This window comes from Cherax quadricarinatus, chromosome 47 (assembly GCF_038502225.1).
Source record: "Cherax quadricarinatus isolate ZL_2023a chromosome 47, ASM3850222v1, whole genome shotgun sequence".
Lineage (NCBI taxonomy): Eukaryota > Metazoa > Arthropoda > Malacostraca > Decapoda > Parastacidae > Cherax > Cherax quadricarinatus.
Window position 1 is genome coordinate 26,167,605 of NC_091338.1, and position 24,391 is coordinate 26,191,995.

A 24,391-nucleotide genomic window follows, 5' to 3' on the forward strand; every position below is an offset into this window, starting at 1 on the left:
TCTCTCGCTCTCTCTCGCTCTCTCTCTCTCTCTCTCTCTCTCTCTCTCTCTCTCTCTCTCTCTCTCTCTCTCTCTCTCTCTCTCTCTCTCTCTCTCTCTCTCTCTCTCTCTCTCTCGCTCTCTCTCTCTCGCTCTCTCTCTCTCTCTCTCTCTCTCTCTCTCTCTCTCTCTCTCTCTCTCTCTCTCTCTCTCTCTCTCTCGCTCTCTCTCTCTCTCTCTCTCTCTCTCTCTCTCTCTCTCTCTCTCTCTCTCTCTCTCTCTCTCTCTCTCTCTCTCTCTCTCTCTCTCTTTATCCCCTTATTTCACTATATTATTTGTGCCTCGGGATCTACTACAGCAGGTCACCTAGAGCCACTAATGATTCAACTAAACATTGTTGAAGTGATCACTAGCAGGTGCCAGACAACACTTGCCTTCACTCTTAAGTAAGTTAAGTTTATTTAGGCACAGGTATACATTAGTACAATTATCATATACAATAGGGCCCCACTTATGCAGCAGGTTAGGTTCCAGGCTACTGCCGGAAAGCGAACGTCGCCGGAAAACAGGACGCCATTTGCTTCCACTTACATATGTCAGATAATAAGTATACACTAACATATACAGTGGAACCTCGGCTTACGAGCAAATTTTTCAGGATACGGACCGTCGTTCTGTCAATTTTTTGCTTCTGGATATGAATGAAATATCAGGATGAGAACTTCCCCTTCAAGAATATAAGAATATAAGAACGAAGGAACACTGCAGAAGGCCTATTGGCCCATGCGAGGCAGGTCCAAGTCTCCTACCGGCTTAAGCCAATGCACCCAACCTAGTCAGGTCAGGTCAGTGCAATATTATATTGTAAAACTTATGTCATAATAAGAATTATAATCCCTGTATTTTATAATTATTTACTGAATCTAGTATTATATACTTTTGTTTTCTCTTATTTCATTGATTTCTGCTATAACTACCATTACCTGCAGCGTTTTAATTTATTTGTCACTTCCAGTGCTAGCAATTTTTTGTGTTCAGTAAACAACTATTCAAAATCTACAACTTTGTCAAACTCTAAAGCTATAACGGTTCAATATAAATTCATCAGTTCTGTACCATATAAAGAGTAAACTGGAACTCTCTATTGTTTTCATAAAAGCTAGTGTAACACTCCATTAGCTAGTAAGATAAATTAGTTGAGTATCAAAATTATTAAGTTCTACTATATACTTTATTCAAAAATCTAGTTGTAGAGTCACACTCACTCTCATGATTATAAACATTGATCGAGATTTAAACCTTTTATTAAATGACTTACACGAATCAAACAGCAACTGTAATTATTATACAGCAGACCAAGCTAAGACATTACTCAGAGCAAACAATAACATAACTATCTTTAATTACAATGTCAGATCCTTGAGCAGACATGATGACCTCACAGCATTACTCAATTCCCTTAATTCCAGTATGTCAGTCATCACACTCACAGAAACCTGGCTAAAGCCTGGCACTATAGATGTCTATGCAATTCCTGGATACACAGCCATACACAACTGTAGGACAGACGAGCAAGGGGGTGGAACAGCTATATGCTACTCAAATCAGCTTGAATGTATCAACAATTCTTGCACAAGGGATGAGCACAGTGAATATATTATAGCTAAATTTAAATCAAAAGACCTACAAAAAACCCTCACAGTCATAAACATCTCCAGAGTACCACAGTCAAGCATTTACCACTTTAGTGAAAAATTAAGGAATTTGATATCTGATGCACTTATGAACAAAGACCGCCTGCTACTATCAGGAGATTTCAACATAAATCTACTACATGACCAGGACCCACAATTAACCGAATTCACAAACTCTGAGCAACTGCTTGTTGCTACCAACAATATCAAAACCTACAAGAATCTCCCAGACTAGTATCTCTTTATTGGACCACATCTGGACTAACACCATATCCCCTTTAAAATCAGGCATAATTACAGACAACACCACAGACCACTACCCTACCTTTCTCAGACTACATAACGAGACAGCTGTAAATAACTTTATAGCAGCTGTGAATACGTCGACTGGTATAATGAGCTTGAAACATATGCAGATACGAATGAATGTATTCATAATTTTATAAAAAGAACCCACTATCTTTATAACAAGTATTGACCTAAGAAGCTCACAGCTAAGAGACTGAATAGTCCCTGGCTAACACCCACCATCCTCAAATCCATTAACACAAAGCACTAATATGAAAAATAGTACAGAATGGGTCAAATAACTAGAGACCAGTCTAAACGTTACCCGTCAGCCCTTACCAGCCTGATAAGAGGGCCAAAAATAATTGTATTATGAGAACAGATTACAAAACATCAAAGGTGATATGAAAAAGACCTGGAAAACCCTATCTGAAATTCTAGGAACTAAAAGGATATCCAAAAACAAAACAATCAAATTAACAAAATCAGATGAACCCCTACTCACACCTACTGAAACAGCAAACAGACTCAGTGTTTTCTTCTCCACCATAGGAAAGACTCTAGCAAGCAAAATACCAAGCTCAAACACCCGTCCATCAGACTACCTCACGGGCACCTACACAGATACACTATTCCTAGCTCCAACCACCCCAACGCAGGTCTTGCTCATCATCAACACCCTTAAAAACAAGGTAGGAGACATAGACAACTTGCCAACTTTCATGTACAAAAATGCTTCATAAGTACTGTCAAAAATGCTTCATAAGTACTGTCACCAATTATTGCAACACACTTTAACAAATCCATTGAATCCTCCACCTTCCCAGCATTTCTCAAAGTAGCGAGGGTTACCCCAATCCACAAAGGACGTGATCAAGTTTTTTATTATCACACTGGCCGATTCCCACCAAGGCAGGGTGGCCCGAAAAAGAAAAACTTTCACCATCATTCACTCCATCACTGTCTTGCCAGAAGGGTGCTTTACACTACAGTTTTTAAACTGCAACATTAACACCCCTCCTTCAGAGTGCAGGCACTGTACTTCCCATCTCCAGGACTCAAGTCCGGCCTGCCGGTTTCCCTGAATCCCTTCATAAATGTTACTTTGCTCACACTCCAACAGCACGTCAAGTATTAAAAACCATTTGTCTCCATTCACTCCTATCAAACACGCTCACGCATGCCTGCTGGAAGTCCAAGCCCCTCGCACACAAAACCTCCTTTACCCCTTCCCTCCAACCCTTCCTAGGCCGACCCCTACCCCGCCTTCCTTCCACTACAGACTGATACACTCTTGAAGTCATTCTGTTTCGCTCCATTCTCTCTACATGTCCGAACCACCTCAACAACCCTTCCTCAGCCCTCTGGACAACAGTTTTGGTAATCCCGCACCTCCTCCTAACTTCCAAACTACGAATTCTCTGCATTATATTCACACCACACATTGCCCTCAGACATGACATCTCAACTGCCTCCAGCCTTCTCCTCGCTGCAACATTCATCACCCACGCTTCACACCCATATAAGAGCGTTGGTAAAACTATACTCTCATACATTCCCCTCTTTGCCTCCAAGGACAAAGTTCTTTGTCTCCACAGACTCCTAAGTGCACCACTCACTCTTTTTCCCTCATCAATTCTATGATTCACCTCATCTTTCATAGACCCATCCGCTGACACGTCCACTCCCAAATATCTGAATACATTCACCTCCTCCATACTCTCTCCCTCCAATCTGATATTCAATCTTTCATCACCTAATATTTTTGTTATCCTCATAACCTTACTCTTTCCTGTATTCACCTTTAATTTTCTTCTTTTGCACACCCTACCAAATTCATCCACCAATCTCTGCAGCTTCTCTTCAGAATCTCCCAAGAGCACAGTGTCATCAGCAAAGAGCAGCTGTGACAACTCCCACTTTGTGTGTGATTCTTTATCTTTTAACTCCACGCCTCTTGCCAAGACCCTCGCATTTACTTCTCTTACAACCCCATCTATAAATATATTAAACAACCACGGTGACATCACACATCCTTGTCTAAGGCCTACTTTTACTGGGAAAAAATTTCCCTCTTTCCTACATACTCTAACTTGAGCCTCACTATCCTCGTAAAAACTATTCACTGCTTTCAGTAACCTACCTCCTACACCATACACTTGCAACATCTGCCACATTGCCCCCCTATCCACCCTGTCATACGCCTTTTCCAAATCCATAAATGCCACAAAGACCTCTTTAGCCTTATCTAAATACTGTTCACTTATATGTTTCACTGTAAACACCTGGTCCACACACCCCCTACCTTTCCTAAAGCCTCCTTGTTCATCTGCTATCCTATTCTCCGTCTTACTCTTAATTCTTTCAATTATAACTCTACCATACACTTTACCAGGTACACTCAACAGACTTATCCCCCTATAATTTTTGCACTCTCTTTTATCCCCTTTGCCTTTATACAAAGGAACTATGCATGCTCTCTGCCAATCCCTAGGTACCTTACCCTCTTCCATACATTTATTAAATAATTGCACCAACCACTCCAAAACTATATCCCCACCTGCTTTTAACATTTCTATCTTTATCCCATCAATCCCGGCTGCCTTACCCCCTTTCATTTTACCTACTGCCTCACGAACTTCCCCCACACTCACAACTGGCTCTTCCTCACTCCTACATGATGTTATTCCTCCTTGCCCTATACACGAAATCACAGCTTCCCTATCTTCATCAACATTTAACAATTCCTCAAAATATTTCCTCCATCTTCCCAATACCTCTAACTCTCCATTTAATAACTCTCCTCTCCTATTTTTAACTGACAAATCCATTTGTTCTCTAGGCTTTCTTAACTTGTTAATCTCACTCCAAAACTTTTTCTTATTTTCAACAAAATTTGTTGATAACATCTCACCCACTCTCTCATTTGCTCTCTTTTTACATTGCTTCACCACTCTCTTAACCTCTCTCTTTTTCTCCATATACTCTTCCCTCCTTGCATCACTTCTACTTTGTAAAAACTTCTCATATGCTAACTTTTTCTCCCTTACTACTCTCTTTACATCATCATTCCACCAATCGCTCCTCTTCCCTCCTGCACCCACTTTCCTGTAACCACAAACTTCTGCTGAACACTCTAACACTACATTTTTAAACCTACCCCATACCTCTTCGACCCCATTGCCTATGCTCTCATTAGCCCATCTATCCTCCAATAGCTGTTTATATCTTTCCCTAACTGCCTCCTCTTTTAGTTTATAAACCTTCACCTCTCTCTTCCCTGATGCTTCTATTCTCCTTGTATCCCATCTACCTTTTACTCTCAGTGTAGCTACAACTAGAAAGTGATCTGATATATCTGTGGCCCCTCTATAAACATGTACATCCTGAAGTCTACTCAACAGTCTTTTATCTACCAATACATAATCCAACAAACTACTGTCATTTCGCCCTACATCATATCGTGTATACTTATTTATCCTCTTTTTCTTAAAATATGTATTACCTATAACTAAACCCCTTTCTATACAAAGTTCAATCAAAGGGCTCCCATTATCATTTACACCTGGCACCCCAAACTTACCTACCACACCCTCTCTAAAAGTTTCTCCTACTTTAGCATTCAGGTCCCCTACCACAATTACTCTCTCACTTGGTTCAAAGGCTCCTATACATTCACTTAACATCTCCCAAAATCTCTCTCTCTCCTCTGCATTCCTCTCTTCTCCAGGTGCATACACGCTTATTATGACCCACTTCTCGCATCCAACCTTTACTTTAATCCACATAATTCTTGAATTTACACATTCATATTCTCTTTTCTCCTTCCATAACTGATCATTTAACATTACTGCTACCCCTTCCTTTGCTCTAACTCTCTCAGATACTCCAGATTTAATCCCATTTATTTCCCCCCACTGAAACTCTCCTACCCCCTTCAGCTTTGTTTCGCTTAGGGCCAGGACATCCAACTTCTTTTCATTCATAACATCAGCAATCATCTGTTTCTTGTCATCCGCACTACATCCACGCACATTTAAGCATCCCAGTTTTATAAAGTTTTTCTTCTCTTTTTTAGTAAATGTATACAGGAGAAGGGGTTACTAGCCCATTGCTCCCGGCATTTTAGTCGCCTCATACGACACGCATGGCTTACGGAGGAAAGATTCTTTTCCACTTCCCCATGGACAATAGAAGAAATAAAAAAGAACAAGAGCTATTTAGAAAAAGGAGAAAAACCTAGATGTATGTATATATATATATGCATGTGCGTGTCTGTGAAGTGTGACCAAAGTGTAAGTAGGAGTAGCAAGATATCCCTGTTATCTAGCGTGTTTATGAGACAGAAAAAGAAACCAGCAATCCTACCATCATGCAAAACAGTTACAGGTTTTTGTTTCACAGTCATCTGGCAGGACGGTAGTACTTCCCTGGGTGGTTGCTGTCTACCAACCTACTACCTATTATATATATAAACCTACTAGAGAAATTAGAGACACTTTATGAAATTATCAAGCAGAATGTCGAAGGCATCTTCAAACGCGACAACCACCAGCAGCTACACTGCACCGATTAAGGCACGAATTAATTAACATGATTAGTCAACACAAACGAGACATATGGAAATTTCTAGTTCTTCAAGCTAATCAATATAAACGTGAACCAGCAAAATTTTGGAGTAAGATCCGACAACTTTTAGGGGTAAAGCACAAGGCTCCTAACTACCTAGTTCATACCTTCACTGATGAGGATGATGATGATGTTGAAATTAAACTTGACGATCCACAGGACCAGGCTAATTTGATGGGTGATGTATGGGAGAAAATTCTCTCTCACAATAACAGTCGTCAATTTAATAATAATCATTATCAGTTAGTAAATGAATGGAGAGATGAAAACTTGGATGATCTACAACCACTACCTACCATCGATACTTCAACTCTTGAAGATACCCACCCGCTTACTAGACCTATTACATTACTAGAGATAAGTCAGGTTATTGGAAGAATGAGAAATAGAGCCCCTGGCCTCTCTGGAATAACAATGAAACAAATAAAGTACCTACCTAGAAATTGCAAACAGTCCTTGGTAAATATCTTTAATGCCATCTTGGCCTCAGGACATTTTCCAGTTGTTTTTAAGACTGCTAGAATGATCTTTCTTGCTAAGCCCAATAAAGACATCCACCATCCTGGGAACTATAGACCTATATCTTTACTTGAAGTCACTGGAAAAGTTCTTGAGAAAGTCATTTCCAACAGATTGAATTACTATATGGAGTTTAATCACTTGTTTACTGAAAAACAATTTGGCTTTAGAACACATAGAGGTACCAATCATGCAATAAATGTTATTTTTGACACTGTAGCAAGTCTAAAACAGCAGGGCAATCTTGCCTTAATTGCCACCAGAGATGTTCATAAAGCTTTTGATAGCTTATGGCATGATGGCCTTATATACAAACTCATTGACCTACCAGACCATAACTGGACTTTTCTGAGTAATTTATAATTTCTTAACTCAAAGAAAAATCATTCCCACCTTTCATGGCAAGTCGACAGAACATTTTATACCGACGGCTGGTGTCCCACAAGGTTCTTGTCTCAGTCCACTTCTGTTTAACATTTATGTGAATGACCTTCCTCAACCAGAGTTTAATGACACAATTGTGACACAATTTGCAGATGATGTTATTCATGTCGTCTCATCAACTCCAGTAACAGGAAAATACAAGTATGAGAGAGTCATAGAAAAAATGAATATTGAACTTCGTCGAACATCTAATTGGGAGAAGAAATGGAGAATTACGACTAATCCTGACAAGGTCCTTGTTAGCACGATAGGATGTTTTGCATCAATAATTGAAGATAAAGGGGGTATCTCCATCAGAGGTACACCTGTAGCCAATAGAAACCCTAACAAGATTTTGGGATATGAAATAGACAGGCTGCTCCACTCAACGTCTCATGTAACTAAAAAGATCAACATAGCCAAAGCCGGTCTTAGCAGTCTCTTTTGATTCAATCAAGCCCCTCAACATGTCAGAAAACATCTGTATAAAATGTTAATATGACCTATACTCGAATACCCTTGTGTCCCAATGTCATTAACAACAAAGACCAACATGCTACGGTTACAAAGGGTCCAGAATAGAGCTCTTCGCTTCATTACCAATACCAGGAGGAGAGACAGAGTTAAAATGGCAGATTTACACACACAACAAGATATCACTGCCATAAATGTACGCCTTGACACCCTAAAAAAGAAACAACTTTATACAATGCAAGAACTATACATGCCAGATAGAGAACATCTATACAAGTGATAAATACCACCGATTATATCATCAATACTCCTCCTCACAGGACTCAAAGAATGACTCTCCCACAGAGGGTTCGTCGTTTTATTCATAAAGATGATTACCCTCGACCCATGATTTTGAGCAACTTCCCTGACGAAGAAGATTGGATACTACCAGAACCCTTCTATGTATACTGAGAACATCATCGCCCCCAATTAGGGAGAAATCTTTTATAACAATCTAATGTAAAAATTATGCTATTTACTATGGCCGGACACCACCTGTAAGAAGCCATTGTCACGTAATTCTATAAACTGGCCAGAAAATTATTGCCTTCATTGTCGCATAAATATCCGTTGTGCAATCGCAAAAAAAAAAAAACAAAAAAAAAAAAGCAATTGCAACTTGTATAATTACTACCAATTCAGAGTCATGTACTTATATATCTGTTATATCTATGTGACTCTGATGGGTTAGTCTTATACCCCTTAAAGAATATCTTATCATTTCACGTACACTTTTTAAATTACACCAAAGTGGTTGGGCCACTTACCTTTTATATCCTACCTCTCTCCCCCCTCCCACCCTTTTCCAAAATTTCTATCCTTACCCATCCTTCTTCCTTACCCATCTCACCAAAGCTCTGGTCTGGACAAGAACAAGAACTGCTCTTGAGAAGAAAGAAGTCCCACTGGGAATTTTCATTAACTTACATAAAGCTTTTGATACAGTCGACCATGAATTGCTGCACACTAAATTAGCGCACTGTGGTATAAGAGGTCACTCCCTCAACTACCTAATGACATACCATAGTAACAGAAGTCAATACGTGTACGCAAATGGTGCAAACTCTTCCTCACAACCAATCACAGTAGGAGTCCCACAGGGAAATGTCCTTGGACCACTCCTCTTTCTCATCTACATCAATGACCTACCAAATGCATCACAGCTACTCAAACCCGTATTATTTGCAGATGACACTACATACGTCTTCTTCCACCCAAACCCAATCATACTCGCCAACACTGTCAATGCTGAATTGCAGAAAATATCTACCTGGATGATGACTGATAAACTTACCCTAAATACTGACAAAACTATTTCATTCAGTTTGGAACCAGAGCTGCAAATGTTCCACTTAACCCTTAAACTGTCCAAACGTAGATTTACGTTTGCTCGCATAGCGCTCCAAACGTAGATCTAAATTTTTTTTATATTGTTTCTTATGGAGAAAATCAAGGTCAGAGTGCTACGCGCTCAAACGTTGATCTACATTTAGACAGTTTAACCCTTTCAGGGTTGGCGCCATACCAGTACGGCTTGCACGCCAGGGTTAGTGCCGTACTAGTATGCATAAATTCTAGCACCTTCAAATCTAGCAAGAGAAAGCTGGTAGGCCTACATATGAAAGAATGGGTCTATGTGGACAGTGTGTGCAGTATAAAAAAAATCCTGCAGCGCACAGTGCATAGTGAGAAAAAATCTCCGACCGTGTTTTTGGTTTAAAACAGCGACTTTGCAGTGTAATTTTGTATGCTATTTATGATTGTATTCTAGTTTTCCTGGTCTCGTTTTATAGAATGGAAGACATATTACGGAAATTGAGATGATTTTTATTGGTTTCACTATGAAAAGTACCTTGAAATTGAGCTCAAAGTAGCAGAAATGTTCGATTTTTGCCAAAGTTCAAAAGTAAATAAATCAAGCCATGCGTCCAGTACACATCAACTGGTGAGTCTAATATTCTTTCACAAGTGTGCTGATATTATTTATACCATTTCTACACTAATGCAGTAGTCTGCATAACAGTAAATCTTCTACTTTTTCTGTGAGAATAAAAATTCAAATTGGAAAGCAAAAGAAATGTAACAGAGGCCTGGGGACATGACTTATGAACAGAGGAAATGTTATTTTAGTGTCAGGAATGTCTGTCTTGTTTATTCTGGACCCTATTTGGAAATTGGCATCTTTTGACCACTTTATTGGATAGTTGAAATCGGTAAATGGGTGATTTCTTGTACTCATTCGATAGAAAAAGTGGAATTCTAGTGAAATGGTTATGATTTTTGTCGTCTGGTACATTGGAATTGGCCGAAAATAGGGCTCAAAGTGGGTGAAGTTGCCAGTGTGTAAACATCGTCAAAACCGCTAACTTTGCGAGAGCATGATTCCGTAAGTTTTCCATAAAATTTCACACTTTTGGTATCATTATGATCGGGGAAAAAATCTCTATCATTTCATAAGATTTTTTTTTTTTTTTTTTTTTTTCAACCTTGAGAACAAGTTTAAGAGAGGGCCTGCTGACCCTGAAAGGGTTGAGGGTTAACATAATACTAAATGGATCACCCATCACAAGACTCAGAGGGAAAATTCCTAGGAATCCACCTTGACAGTAGCCTCAAATTCCAGACACACATACAACAAATTTCCAAGAAAATCTCTAAGACAGTAGGCATACTATCAAAGATACGGTACTGTGTTCCACAATGAGCTTTCCTTGCGCTGTATCATTCACTCATCTACCCTTATCTCACATATGGAATTTGTGCATGGGGATCAGCAACATTAAATCACCTAAGGCCACTAATAACCCAGCAAAAGGCTGCAATCATAATGATAACAAATTCCCACTCGTGACAGCATACTCCACCTTTATTCAGAAGTCTAAATCTGCTCACCATAAAGAACATCCACACTTATTCATGTGCCTGCTACATACATAGAACAATACATGCAAACATAAACCCTCCGCTCAAACCTCTCACCAACCATAAAAGGACACATGACCATAACACAAGACACAGATCTCTTTTTGATGTACCCTGTGTCTATATCACACTGTGTAAAAATTCTATGCACATAAAGGGCCCCAAAATTTGGAATTCATAACCAGAGAATACTAAAGTAACCTGGTCTGAAAATCAATTTAACACTCTTCTAAAAAAAACACTTACTCACTCTGGACTAAATAATCAATACTCAATATTTAACTTTACCAATAAATCTCCCATTTACTTAAATCTTAAAACCTCAAGACAACTAATAGCAGACTGATCATCTTGTTATGTTATACATTGTAATGCGACAAATTCACAACTAAGTGCTTCAAAATCGAAATGTTCAAACTTCATTGTTTCAAATACAGTGGACCCTCGACTTACAATATTAATCCGTTCCAAAGAGCTCATCGTTAGACGAAATTATCGTAAGTTGAATTAATTTTCCCCATAAGAAATAATGGAAATCTAATTTTCCTACTCACAAAACAAAGGATACATGGACAATATACTGTACTAAATGAAGAATAAATGACACTTACCTTTATTGAAGATGTAGTGATGAGTGATGAGAGACTGTTTTTCTTGAACACTCTGGGGTTTTCAGAGTGATACATGAGTAAAGGCTTCACTTTGCAATCCCCACTAGCATTACAAGAAAATATGAGAGTTAGCCTGTCTTTCATAGGCTTGTGTCCTGGGAGTGCCTTTTCCTCCTAAGTAATGTAGGTCCTGTTTGGCATTTTCTTCCAGAACAGGCCTGTTTTGTCACAAACACTTGTTGGGGTTGGAATTTTTCAGCTTCACCATGCCTTATCTCACTTGTGTATGCCACTACGATTCTTAAATCTCTCAAACCAACCTTTGCTGGCCTTAAATTCACCAATATGAGCACTAGTTCCAGGCATTTTTTCCTGTTCACCTGGGTGTTAGTTGACTAGTGTGGTTTGCATCCTGGGGTACAAGATTAAGGACCTCAGTGGAAATAAGTTACAGTCCTCAATGACGCACTAACTTTCTTGGGTTATCCTGGGTGGCTAACCCTCTGGGGTTAATTGTTTCTCGGTAATTGTTTCTCGTTAAGCCACACCAACAACAGTCTCTCCACATCTTCGAGTAGTACAGCTGACGGTGGTGCAGCAACAGCTGACGGTGATGCAGCAACAGCTGATGGTGGTGCAGCAGCAGCTGACCATGGTACAGCAGCAGCAGCAGCTGACTGTGGTACAGCAGCAGCAGCTGACTGTGGTACAGCAGCAGCAGCTGACTGTGGTACTGCACCAGCAGCAGCTGACCATGGTACAGCAGCAGCAGCTGACCATGGTACATCATCAGCAGCAGCTGACCGTGGTACAGCAGCAGCAGCAGCAGCTGACTGTGGTACTGCAGCAGCAGCAGCTGACCATGGTACAGCAGCAGCAGGTGACCATGGTACAGCATCAGCAGCAGCTGACCATGGTGCAGCAGCAGGTGACCATGGTACAGCAGCAGCAGCAGCAGCTGACTGTGGTACTGAAGCAGCAGCAGCTGACCGTGGTACAGCAGTAGCTGATGGTGGTGCAGCAGCAGCTGATGATGGTGCAGCAGCAGCTGACTGTGGTACAGCATCAGCAGCAGCTGACTGTGGTGCAGCAGCTGCTGATGGTGGTGAAACAACAGCTGACGGTGGTGCAACAACAGCTGATAGTGGTGCAGCAGCAGCTGACCGTGGTACAGCAGCAGCAGCTGACCGTGGTACAGCAGCAGCAGCTGACCGTGGTACAGCAGCAGCAGCTGACTGTGGTACAGCAGCAGCAGCAGCTGATGGTGGTACAGCAACAGCTGTTGGTGGTGCAGCAGCAGCTGACAGTGGTATGATAGTATTTCGATAGTATTTCTCACCCTTTTTACCAAAGGGTTGGCACTAGAAGTTTTCTTTGGGCCCATGGTGGCTTATTTAGCAGTTAAAAGCACTAAAAAATGGAATACAAAATTTATCGAATGTATGCGTGCAACCATCTGCCCTGGCTTGTAAACAATGGGACTAGCTGAGCTGCGGCGCTCTGGCCAGACAGACCACGTTCGGGACTAACGATGTAAGTCGAGTTTTTCTTCGTAGGTTGGGAAATTTTTTTAAGCTGAAATGCTTTGTAAGTTGATTTTATCATAAGATGAGGCCTTCGTAAGTTGGGGTTCACTGTACTCAATTGTACTTCATATTGTGAATTATTTACGGTAATTTTTACCACTGAATCTATCATTGCTTAGTTAATTTTAAGTTAATTTTAAGCCTTCCCATAATGCTCTGCATATAAGGGGCTTTTGGCATGTACACCCAACTACTATAATTCCTTGTACAACTATGTATCATGTCCAAATAAAGTACAGTGGACCCTCATCCAGCGATATTAATCCGTTCCTGAGAGCTCATCGTTAATCGAAATAATCGTTAGTCAAGTTAATTTTCCCCATAAGAAATAATGGAAATCAAATTAATCTGTGCAAGACACCCCAAAGTATTGAAAAAAAAAATAATTTACCACATGAAATATTAAGTTTAATACACACAAACTGAAGAAGACATGCACAGTTACATGACACTTACCTTTATTGAAGATCTGGTGATGATTGATGGGATGGGAGGAGGGGAGACCGTTGATCTTCTTAGTGTTTAGAAGGGGAATCCCCTTCCATTAGCACTTGAGGTAGCAAGTCTTTTTCTGGGGTTACTTCCCTTGTTCTTTTAATGCCACTAGGACCAGCTTCAGAGTCACTGGACTTCTGTCGCACAACATATCTGTCCATAGGTACCTGTACCTCTCGTTCCTTTATGACTTTCCTAAAGTGGTTCACAACATTGTCAGTGTACAGGTTGCCAACACGGCTTGCAGTAGCTGTGTCAGGGTGATTTTCATCAAAAAAGGTTTGCACTTCAAGCCACTTTGCACACATTTCCTTAATCTTAGAAGTAGGCAACTTCTTCAATTTCTCTATCCCCTCCTCCGAAGCAGTTTCCTCAGGTCTGCCCTCTTGCTGTTCAAGATGATCTAGCAGCTCATCAGTGGTTAGTTCTTCATTGTCCTCCTCCACAAGCTCTTCCACATCCTCCCCACTAACCTCCAATCCCAAGGACTTCCCCAATGCGACAATGGATTCCTCAACTGGCATAGGATTCTCAGGGTTAGCCTCAAACCCTTCACAATCCCTTTTGTCTACACATTCTGGCCACAGTTTTTTCCAAGCAGAGTTTAAGGTCCTCTTAGTCACTTCCTCCCAAGCCTTACCTATAATGTTTACACAATTGAGGATGGTAAAATGATCTTTCCAAAACTCTCTTAGAGTCAGTTGAGTTTCTGAGGTCACTACAAAGCACCTTTCAGACATAGCTTTTGTGTACAGTTTCTTGAAGTTGGAAATGACCTGCTGGTCCATGGGCTGCAGGAGAGGAGTGGTATTAGGAGGCAAAAATTTCACCTTAATGAAGCTCATGTCCCTAGAAAGTCTCTCTGCCAAGTCTGAAGGATGACCAGGAGCATTGTCTAATACCAGGAGGCACTTAAGGTCTAATTTCTTTTCAATTAGGTAATTTTTCACATTGGGGGCAAATGCATGGTGTAACCAGTCATAGAAAAAGTCCCTAGTGACCCATGCCTTACTGTTTGCTCTCCACAGCACACACAAATTAGCCTTGACGACATTGTTTTCCCTGAACACTCTGGGAGTTTCAGAGTGATACACCAATAAAGGCTTCACTTTGCAATCACCACTAGCATTGGCACACATCAACAGAGTAAGCCTGTCTTTCATAGGCTTGTGTCCTGGGAGCGCCTTTTCCTCCTGAGTAATGTAGGTCCTGCTTGGCATTTTCTTCCAAAACAGGCCTGCTTTGTCACAATTAAATGCTTGTTCAGGTTTCAGTCCTTCACTGTCTATGTACTCCTTGAATTCCTGCACATATTTTTCAGCCGCTTTGTGGTCCGAACTAGCAGCCTCACCATGCCTTATCACACTATGAATGCCACTACGCTTCTTAAATCTCTCAAACCAACCTTTGCTGGCCTTAAATTCACTCACATCACTAGTTGCTGGCATTTTTTTAATTAAATCGTCATGCAACTTCCTAGCCTTTTCACATATGATCGCTTGAGAGATGCTATCTCCTGCTATCTGTTTCTCGTTTATCCACACCAATAAGAGTCTCTCAACATCTTCTACCACTTGCGATCTCAGTTTCGAAAACATAGTTGCACCTTTGGCAAGAACAGCTTCCTTGATTGCCGTTTTCTTGCCCACAATAGTAGCGATGGTTGATTGGGGTTTATTATACAACCTGACCAGCTCAGAGACATGCACTCCACTTTCATACTTAGCAATGATCTCTTTCTTCATCTCCATAGTAATTCTCACCCTTTTTGCTGTAGGGTTGGCACTAGAAGCTTTCTTGGGGCCCATGGTGACTTATTTTGTAGGTGCAATCACTACAAAGGCTGTGATAATATGAAATGTTCCAGTTGTATGTTTGGAAGCGACCACGGTAGCTGGCTTGTAAACACTGGCACCCACGGGACAAGTGAGGTGCGCTCAGGCCAAAGTGGACGCGTCTCGTACGGAACGAATAGCGCTGGTCGGGTTTTTAAGCGCTAGTTGAGGCAAAATTTTTGCGTTAAAATGTATCGCTAGTCAGATTTATCATTAATCGATGCCATCGCTGGTTGAGGGTCCACTGTATTGTATTGTATAATATGATTGGAGCAAAGAAAGCCACTATCATGCCGAATCATTTCAGGCAAATTTAACCAAATACTAATAGACTACTTAAGTCTAGACAGGTGAAAAGTGTACTAGTAGTGGTTACCAATGTTTTGCTGATGGTGGTGCCAACTACTGGCAGCCTTTTGAAGTTTCTCCTTACTGTTATTATTATTATTATTATTATTATTACTATTATATTGTATTATTATTATTATTATTATTATTATTATTATTATTATTATTATTATTATTAGTAGTAGTAGTAGTAGTAGTAGTAGTAGTAGTATGTATGTGGTGATGGACTCTTGATCTAGGGAATTGGACCTGTGCTCCAGTTCCCTAAATTAATGATGATGATGATAATAATAATAATAATATTAATAATAATAATACATATGTATTAATAATAATACAGTGATCCCTCAATAATCGTCCTGCCTGAAAGTCGTCCATTTCGGAAATAGTCCCGTTATTTCGTCTAAACATTGGCTCGCAAATGGTCCGTTAACTCGCTAATCGTCCTTCGTCCGGGACGGGTACTCAGGCTCTGAGCCGCCTGGGCCTGCCATCCCAGCCAGTGTGCCATTGTTTACCAGTGAGCGACGGTCCCCTCACATGCTCCTTCGAAATATTTCATAATATTCCATTGATTTTAGTGCTTGCAAGTGCTAAATAAGCTACCATGGCTCCAAAGAAAGCTTCTAGTGCCAGCCCTTTGGTAAAGAATGTGAGAAACACATAATTTATGAAAAAGTTTGTAGAAAAATACAAAGGTGGTGGTTGTAGAGTGGAAGCAGTTGTGATAGTAGTTGATGGTGGTAGTGATGGTGGTAGAAGGTAGTAGTGATGGTGATAACAGTTGTAATAGTGGTAGAAGGTCGTAGTGATGGTGGTAGAGGGTTCCTTCTTTAGTGATTCAGCGATTCCACCAACTCCTCCAATGTTGTTGGAGTTATATAGGGCTACAGAAAACACCACCGCCTCAGCTGCTGCTTCACCACCATTATGGACGGCTTACTCTCAGTGGGCTTTATATACCCAACAACAGCACAACACAACACCTCTCGTGACATATGTAATGACTTATTTTATTCATTCTAGAGTATATTCCATGTTTCTATGTTATTAATATTGTTTATTATGTCATATTAGTTGAATTGTGATAGATAAATAAGCCGTAGAGTTGATATTAGTGTCATATTCTCCAACAATAAACTTGCCATCCCTCCCTCACACAAACAAGTCTCCAATAAGAACATAAGAAAGGAGGAACACTGTAGTAGGCCTGCTGGCCCATACTAGGCCAGTCCTTCACAAATCCAACCCACTAACAGAACAAATGCTACCCAAGCTCAGGTGCAAGTCCGACTCAAATCCAACCCCTCTCATTCATGTATTTATCCAACCTAAATTTGAAACTACCCAATGTTTTAGCTTGGATCACCCTACTAGGCAGACTGTTCCACTCATCAACTACCACTATTACCAATGTTTTAGCTTGGATCACCCTACTAGGCAGACTGTTCCACTCATCAACTACCACTATTACCAATGTTTTAGCTTGGATCACCCTACTAGGCAGACTGTTCCACTCATCAACTACCACTATTACCAATGTTCATTTATACATTTTATTAGTGCTTTACATTTATTTGGCATTTTTTTTCTACATGTAAATCTATATTTATGCTAGGGAAGTGACCCCTGAAGTGACCTAGAGTCCTTATGGAGGGGGATTCCCCTTCCAAACAATAACCTCTCTTCCCTCTCTCCTCCTCCCTGATTTCCACTCATCAACAACAGCCTTCAATAAAGGTAACTGTCATGTTGAATGTTCATTCTTTTGTGCATGTAAATCTATCTTTTAGGTAAAAAAAAAATTGTTGTTGATACTTCTGGGTGTCTGGAACGAATTACAGTGGACCCCCGGTTCGCAATGCTATCAGCATCCGATAAATCCGGTATCCGATGCATTATATCGCAAAAAATTTGCCTCGGTTCCCATTACAAAACCCGGTATGCGATGCGATTCGTACGAGACGTGCCCACGTGTGGCCTGAACTGCCCCGTGTGTGCCAGTGTTTACAAGCCAGGCAGTGTGCGGGCATCTAAGGATACATACACAAATAACCCGCACATAAAAGAGAGAAGCTTACGACGACGTTTCGGTCCGACTTGGACCATTGACAAAGTCACACTAACCAGAGGTGGAGTAGGATGGCTATATATAGGCAGGAAGAGGTGATTGTAGTAGTAGTAGTAGTAGTAGTACAAGAATGGTATATAATATCGACAAGATGAAATTAAGACACATGCGCAACACCCGGGCATCCCTATCGTAGATGTTTCGCCATCCAGCTAGCCACTGGATGGCGAAACGTCCACAACAAAGACAACCAGACGCCGCACATGTGTCTTAATTTCATCAGTAGTTGTAGTAGTAGTAGAGGTAGTAGTGGTGGTAGTGGTAGAAGTGGGAAATAAGGAGGACGAGCCAGTCAAATACAAAGGAAGGAGCACTGCAAGAGAGCTAGGTGCCCACTGAGGGAGAGCAAGCGCACAGAGGTGCGTGAAAGGGGAAGTGGGAAATAAATGAAGAAGGAACAGAAACACGAGACAGAAGAGAGAAAGACAACCCAGAGGAGAAAAGGAATGAGGAAAGGGGAAGAGGGAGAAGAAGAAAAAGAAAAAGAAAAAATAAGGAGTTAGGTTAAGTCACGGGTGTTCTAAAGTTTGGAGCATTTTACAATGTAGTGGGAGAGGAAGGCATCTACAGAGACGATGCCAGGGCTAAGGTTCATACAAGGAAAGTTGTGTATTAGAGAGGATTCAACTAGACGGCGACTGTTCGAGTTGGAAGTAGGGAAGACAGTTTTAGCAGAAGACCAGTCAATAGGATGGCTATGATCTCTGACGTGACAGAAAAGAGCATTGTTAGTGTCGGCAAGCCTAACACTATTTTTGTGCTCCTTAAGTCTGTCAGAAAGAGATGGACCAGTTTCTCCGAAGTATTGAAGAGGACAGGAGGAGCAAGAAATAGAGTAGACACCAGGAACATCTGTAGAGGGAGGAGAGGTATGAACGAGATTAGTGCGAAGAGTGTTAGTCTGGCGGAAGGTAAGCTTGATGTCTAAGGGACGGAGAGAATTGTTGAGATTAGAAAGACTGGAAATGTAGGGAAGGCAGAGGATACAAGAGTTCCCAGGAATAGAGAGTTTGGGAGAGAAGAAATTGCGTTTAGCACGTGAGACACTTCTCCCCTAACCCACGATGTCAGCGATGGTACTGCAGCCGAAGCCACAGGGAGTGCCGGGCTCACAGGAACTTCCACTACAGGGACAGCATCGTGGAGTTCGACCGCGAGGCAGCTGCAAGGTGTGCCACAGGCAGTGTGTACTCAGTTCCTCAAGCTTCAACATGGTGGTGACCTGTACTTAACTCAGTGGTGACCTGTACTTAAATCAGTGGTGACCTGTACTTAACTCAGTGGTGACCTGTACTTAACTCACTGGTGACCTGTACTTAACTCTGTGAAGAAGTGTCTTGTTTGCTCTCCGTGGACTGAACCAAGATGCCCTCCATCGAGCAACTTTACCAGCAACTTAAGGAAGAATTGAGGGCAGCAAAGATGGAGATACGGCGATTGACCGAGGAGAACAAGAGGATTCGTAGTAGTCCTCCTGTTTCGAGTCCTCAGGTCAAGAAGGGATCGTGGTCAGTGGCTGGACAGCAGGGGACGACGAAGTTGACGATCAAGAAGACGAATGGAAAGCCAGAAACGATGAAGAGACTGCTGTGGAAACTCCCGTGGAAACCTCCAACGCATTCTCGGTGCTACCCGACGAATGTGAGTCGACTACTGGGATCGTCACGACGAACGACAACAAGGAAGGTAAGAATATTGTTGTTGTTGGGGATAGCCAGGTTAGATACATGGATAGGGCATTCTGCTTGAAGGACAGGAGTAGGAGACAAAGGGTATGCTTTCCTGGGGCTGGGATGGAGGACATTGTTAGCCGGCTTGACAACATCATGAACGGTAATGGGATCAATCCTATTATTTGCCTCAGTGCTGGAGGCAATGATGTAGGCAAGCGTAGAAGTGAGGATTTAGTTAGAAAGTTCAGGACAGCTATAGACATAATTAGGAAGAAGGGGGGGCGCCCTGTTGTATGTGGCATTTTGCCAAGAAGAGGTGTTGGCAATGAATGGTTGTCCAGAGCAATTGGTATTAATTGTTGGCTGGATAAACACTGTAAGGACAATGCAGTACCATTCATTGACAACTGGGACAACTTCTACGGCCGAAATGACATGTATGCCAGGGATGGGGTTCACTTATCCAGGGCAGGTGTGGGTTTTCTTGCTAACTCAGTTGAGGGGGTTGTTAGGACTTTAAACTAGGATTAGTTAGAGGTATGGGTTTAGAAATGATTAATAATGAGTATGGATATATTGACTTGTGCTCTGATATTAACCCTTTCAGGGTCCGTCCCGTAGATCTACGGCTTTACGTTCAGGGTCCAAACCGTAGATCTACGCCATGAGCTCAGCTCACTCTGATAAACTGTGAGTGGTACATTTGGGCCAAGATATGAGAGAATACATCTATGTGGTATGTGTGCACCACATAAAACAGGTCCTGCAGCACACTGTGCATAATGAGAGAAAAAAAATGAAATCATGATTTTTCGATTAAAACAGCAACTTTGCAGTGTTTTTTCGTATGTTTTTTATAGTTGTATTTGCGATTTCTTGGTCTCATTTGATAGAATGGAAGACATATTACAGAAATAGAGATGATTTTGATTGGTTTTAGCATTGGAAATGGCTTGAAACTGAGCTCAAAGTAGCGGAAATGTTAAATTTTTGCCGATATTCAAGAGTAAACAAACGACCTCACACGTCTAATACACGTCAGCTGGTGGGTCTAATATACATTCACAAATATGGTGATGATATTTATACAATTATTACAGTATTGCATAACAGTAAATCTTCTATTTTTTTGTGTGAATAAAAATTCATTATGTGAATAAAAAATCAAAATGGAATTTATTTGTAAAGCCTCAAAACATAACTAATGAACAGAGGAAATGTTAGTTTAGTGCCAGGAATGCCTACATTGTTCATTCTGGACCCTATTTTGAAATTGGAATATTTTGAACTTTGTGTTAAATTGGCCAAATTAACAATTTCCGATCACTTTATTTTGTAGTTGTAACAGTTGACTTGGCGATTTCTTGTGCTCAATCGATAGAATAGAAGTAATACTAGTGAAATAGCTAAGAATTTGGTTGATGTAATTGGCCTAAAATGGGAGTCAAAGTCGGCAAAATCGCCGATTCGTAAATATCGCTGACACATTAACCCTTTCAGGGTCCAAGGCCCAAATCTGGAGTCACGCACCAGTGTCCAAGAATTTTCAAAAAAAAAATTTGTTATTTTTTCTTATGAAATCGTAGAGAATCTTTTTGTGAAGGTAATAAAACAAAAAGTACGAAATTTGGTGGAAAATTGACAAAATTATGCTCTCGCGAATTTTGATGTGTCAGCGATATTTACGAATCGGCGATTTTGCCGAATTTGACTCCCATTTTAGGCCAATTACATTATTCCAATCAACCAAATTCTTAGCTATTTCACTAGTATTACTTCTATTCTATCGATTGAGCACAAGAAATCGCCAAGTCAACTTGTTTCAACTACAAAATAAAGTGATCGGAAATTGTTAATTTGGCCAATTTAACACAAAGTTCAAAATATTCCAATTTCAAAATAGGGTCCAGAATGAACAATGTAGGCATTCCTGGCACTAAACTAACATATCCTCTGTTCATTAGTTATGTTTTGAGGCTTTACAAATAAATTCCATTTTGATTTTTTATTCACATAATGAATTTTTATTCACACCAAAAAATAGAAGATTTACTGTTATGCAATACTGTAATAATTGTATAAATATCATCACCATATTTGTGAATGTATATTAGACCCACCAGCTGACGTGTATTAGACGTGTGAGGTCGTTTGTTTACTCTTGAATATCGGCAAAAATTTAACATTTCCGCTACTTTGAGCTCAGTTTCAAGCCATTTCCAATGCTAAAACCAATCAAAATCATCTCTATTTCTGTAATATGTCTTCCATTCTATCAAATGAGACCAAGAAATCGCAAATACAACTATAAAAAACATACGAAAAAACACTGCAAAGTTGCTGTTTTAATCGAAAAATCATGATTTCATTTTTTTTCTCTCATTATACACAGTGTGCTGCAGGATCTGTTTTATGTGGTGCACACATACCACATAGATGTATTCTCTCATATCTAGGCCCAAATGTACCACTCACAGTTTATCAGAGTGAGCTGAGCTCATGGCGTAGATCTACGGTTTGGACCCTGAACGTAAAGCCGTAGATCTACGGGACGGACCCTGAAAGGGTTAAAATTCGCGAGAGCATAATTTCGTCAATTTTCCACCAATTTTCGTACTTTTTGTTTTATTACCTTCACAAAAAGATTCTCTACGATTTCATAAGAAAAAATAACAAATTTTTTTTTTGAAATATCTTGGACACTGGTGCGTGACTCCAGATTTGGGCCTTGGACCCTGAAAGGGTTAAGAATCTTAATAGTAACTGTCATGGAGTAACTCTGGGTAATGATAATTCCAGAAATTGTGTAAAAACTAAGATGAATAGGAAAAATGTGCAGAAGAAAAAACACATGATGGTATTTTATGCTAACAGTCGAAGTGCAAGAAATAAAATTAATGAACTACGTTTGGTAGCATGTGCTGGGAACTTTGATATCATTGCATTAACTGAAACGTGGTATGATTTAAAGAGTCGGGATATGACTGCTGAGTGTAATATTCAGGGATTTAAGTTGTTCAATGTGGATAGATGTAATGGGAAGGGGGGAGGAGTTGCATTGTATGTTCGAGAAAATATTAATTGTTGCATAAAAACAGGTATAAATATAGATGGAGCAGTAACAGTCTGTTTGGGTAGAGTTCGTGGAGGGTCAAGAAAAACTAATTCTAGGTGTAATATACCGACCTCCAGACTTGGATCACGATAGAGGGAGACTTCTTTGGGACGAAATTGTTAGGGCTTCTGGACACAGTAACATAGTCATAGTAGGGGACTTTAACTTTAGCCAAATTGACTGGAATTCTTTGACAGGTAATCTAGAGTCCAGTGACTTCATGGAAACAGTTCAGGACTGTTTTCTGAAACAGAGTGTAACTGAACCTACCAGGGGTAATAATTTGCTAGACCTAGTCTTGTCAAATAAGGAAACACTCGTGAATAATCTGGAGATCACTGAAGAGCTTGGCGCAAGTGATCACAAATCCATCACCTTTAGCATTAATTGGGAATGCAAGAATAATGATAATACAGTAAAAATCCCCGATTTTCGTTCTGCCGATTATAATGGACTTAGGGAACATCTGTCTAATCTTGATTGGGGTTATCTAGCTAATGATTTTATTGACGATAATCATACTTATGAATATGAAGGGATCTGCTTTTATGATTGTTTTCTTAATAATGTACACAGTGCCCAGAGTATATACATTCCCCAGAGAGAAATTAGGTCTAATAATAACGATCCCAAATGGGTTAACAGGAGGCTAAAGCATCTATTAGGGGAGAAAAGGGGAATTTATAGGCGCATCAGAAGAGGAGAGGTTAACCTTACTGACCAATATGTTCAGCTTAAAAGAGAAGTAAAAAAGGCGATTAGAAAGGCTAAACGTGACTATGAAATTAGAGTTGCTAATGAATCAAAGACTAATCCAAAGGGGTTCTTTCAAGTGTATAGGACGAAGGTGAAGGAAAAAGTAGGACCTCTGAAATCTGGGAATGGACAGCTGACGGATAATGAACTGGAAATGTGTTCCTTATTTAATGACTATTTTTTGTCAGTATTTACACAGGAAGATGTAAATGAGATTCCAGTAATTAACAATTATTTAGTTCCTGATGAATTTAAGTTAACTAATATTACTGTCACGAGGGACATGGTTATTAAACAGATAGACAAACTGAAACAAAATAAGTCCCCGGGACCCGATGAGTTGTTTTCAAGGGTACTTAAGGAATGCAAGATGGAGCTTAGTCAGCCATTAACGAGTGTATTCAATGCGTCCATCCTTACCAGTGTTGTGCCGGAGATGTGGAAGATGGCTAATGTGGTTCCTATATTCAAATCAGGGGATAAGTCCACTCCTTCAAATTACCGTCCAATAAGCCTGACATCTATAGTGGGCAAGTTATTAGAATCAATTATAGCTGACATTATCAGAAGTCACGTTGAAGAGCATAACTTGATAAATGAATCTCAGCATGGATTCACGAGAGGTCGTTCCTGCCTGACAAACTTACTGACGTTCTTCAATAGAACATTTGAGGCAGTTGACAGTGATAAGGAATATGATATTGTTTATTTGGATTTTAGTAAAGCCTTCGACAGAGTACCTCACAAGAGACTCTTAAGAAAAGTGGCAGCTCATGGTATAGGAGGTAAAGTTCTAGCATGGATTGAGGCATGGCTTACCAATAGAAAGCAGAGAGTTACCATTAATGGAGTGAAATCTGAATGGGGATTA

The 24,391-nt window shown here is 40.4% G+C and overlaps 1 long non-coding RNA gene across 3 annotated transcripts in view; it reads left to right on the plus strand.

The window, feature by feature from the left end:
- LOC128696565 (uncharacterized) overlaps positions 1-24,391 on the plus strand; it is an 81,527-nt gene that overhangs the window by 6,201 nt on the left and 50,935 nt on the right. For 2 of the 3 annotated variants that reach the window (XR_011393247.1, XR_011393248.1), the window contains exons 2-3: positions 638-824; positions 2,514-2,653. This is a non-coding gene — a long non-coding RNA (uncharacterized lncRNA). The remainder of the gene's footprint in view (positions 1-637; positions 825-2,513; positions 2,654-24,391) is intronic. The other variant, XR_011393246.1, reaches the window with a different exon arrangement.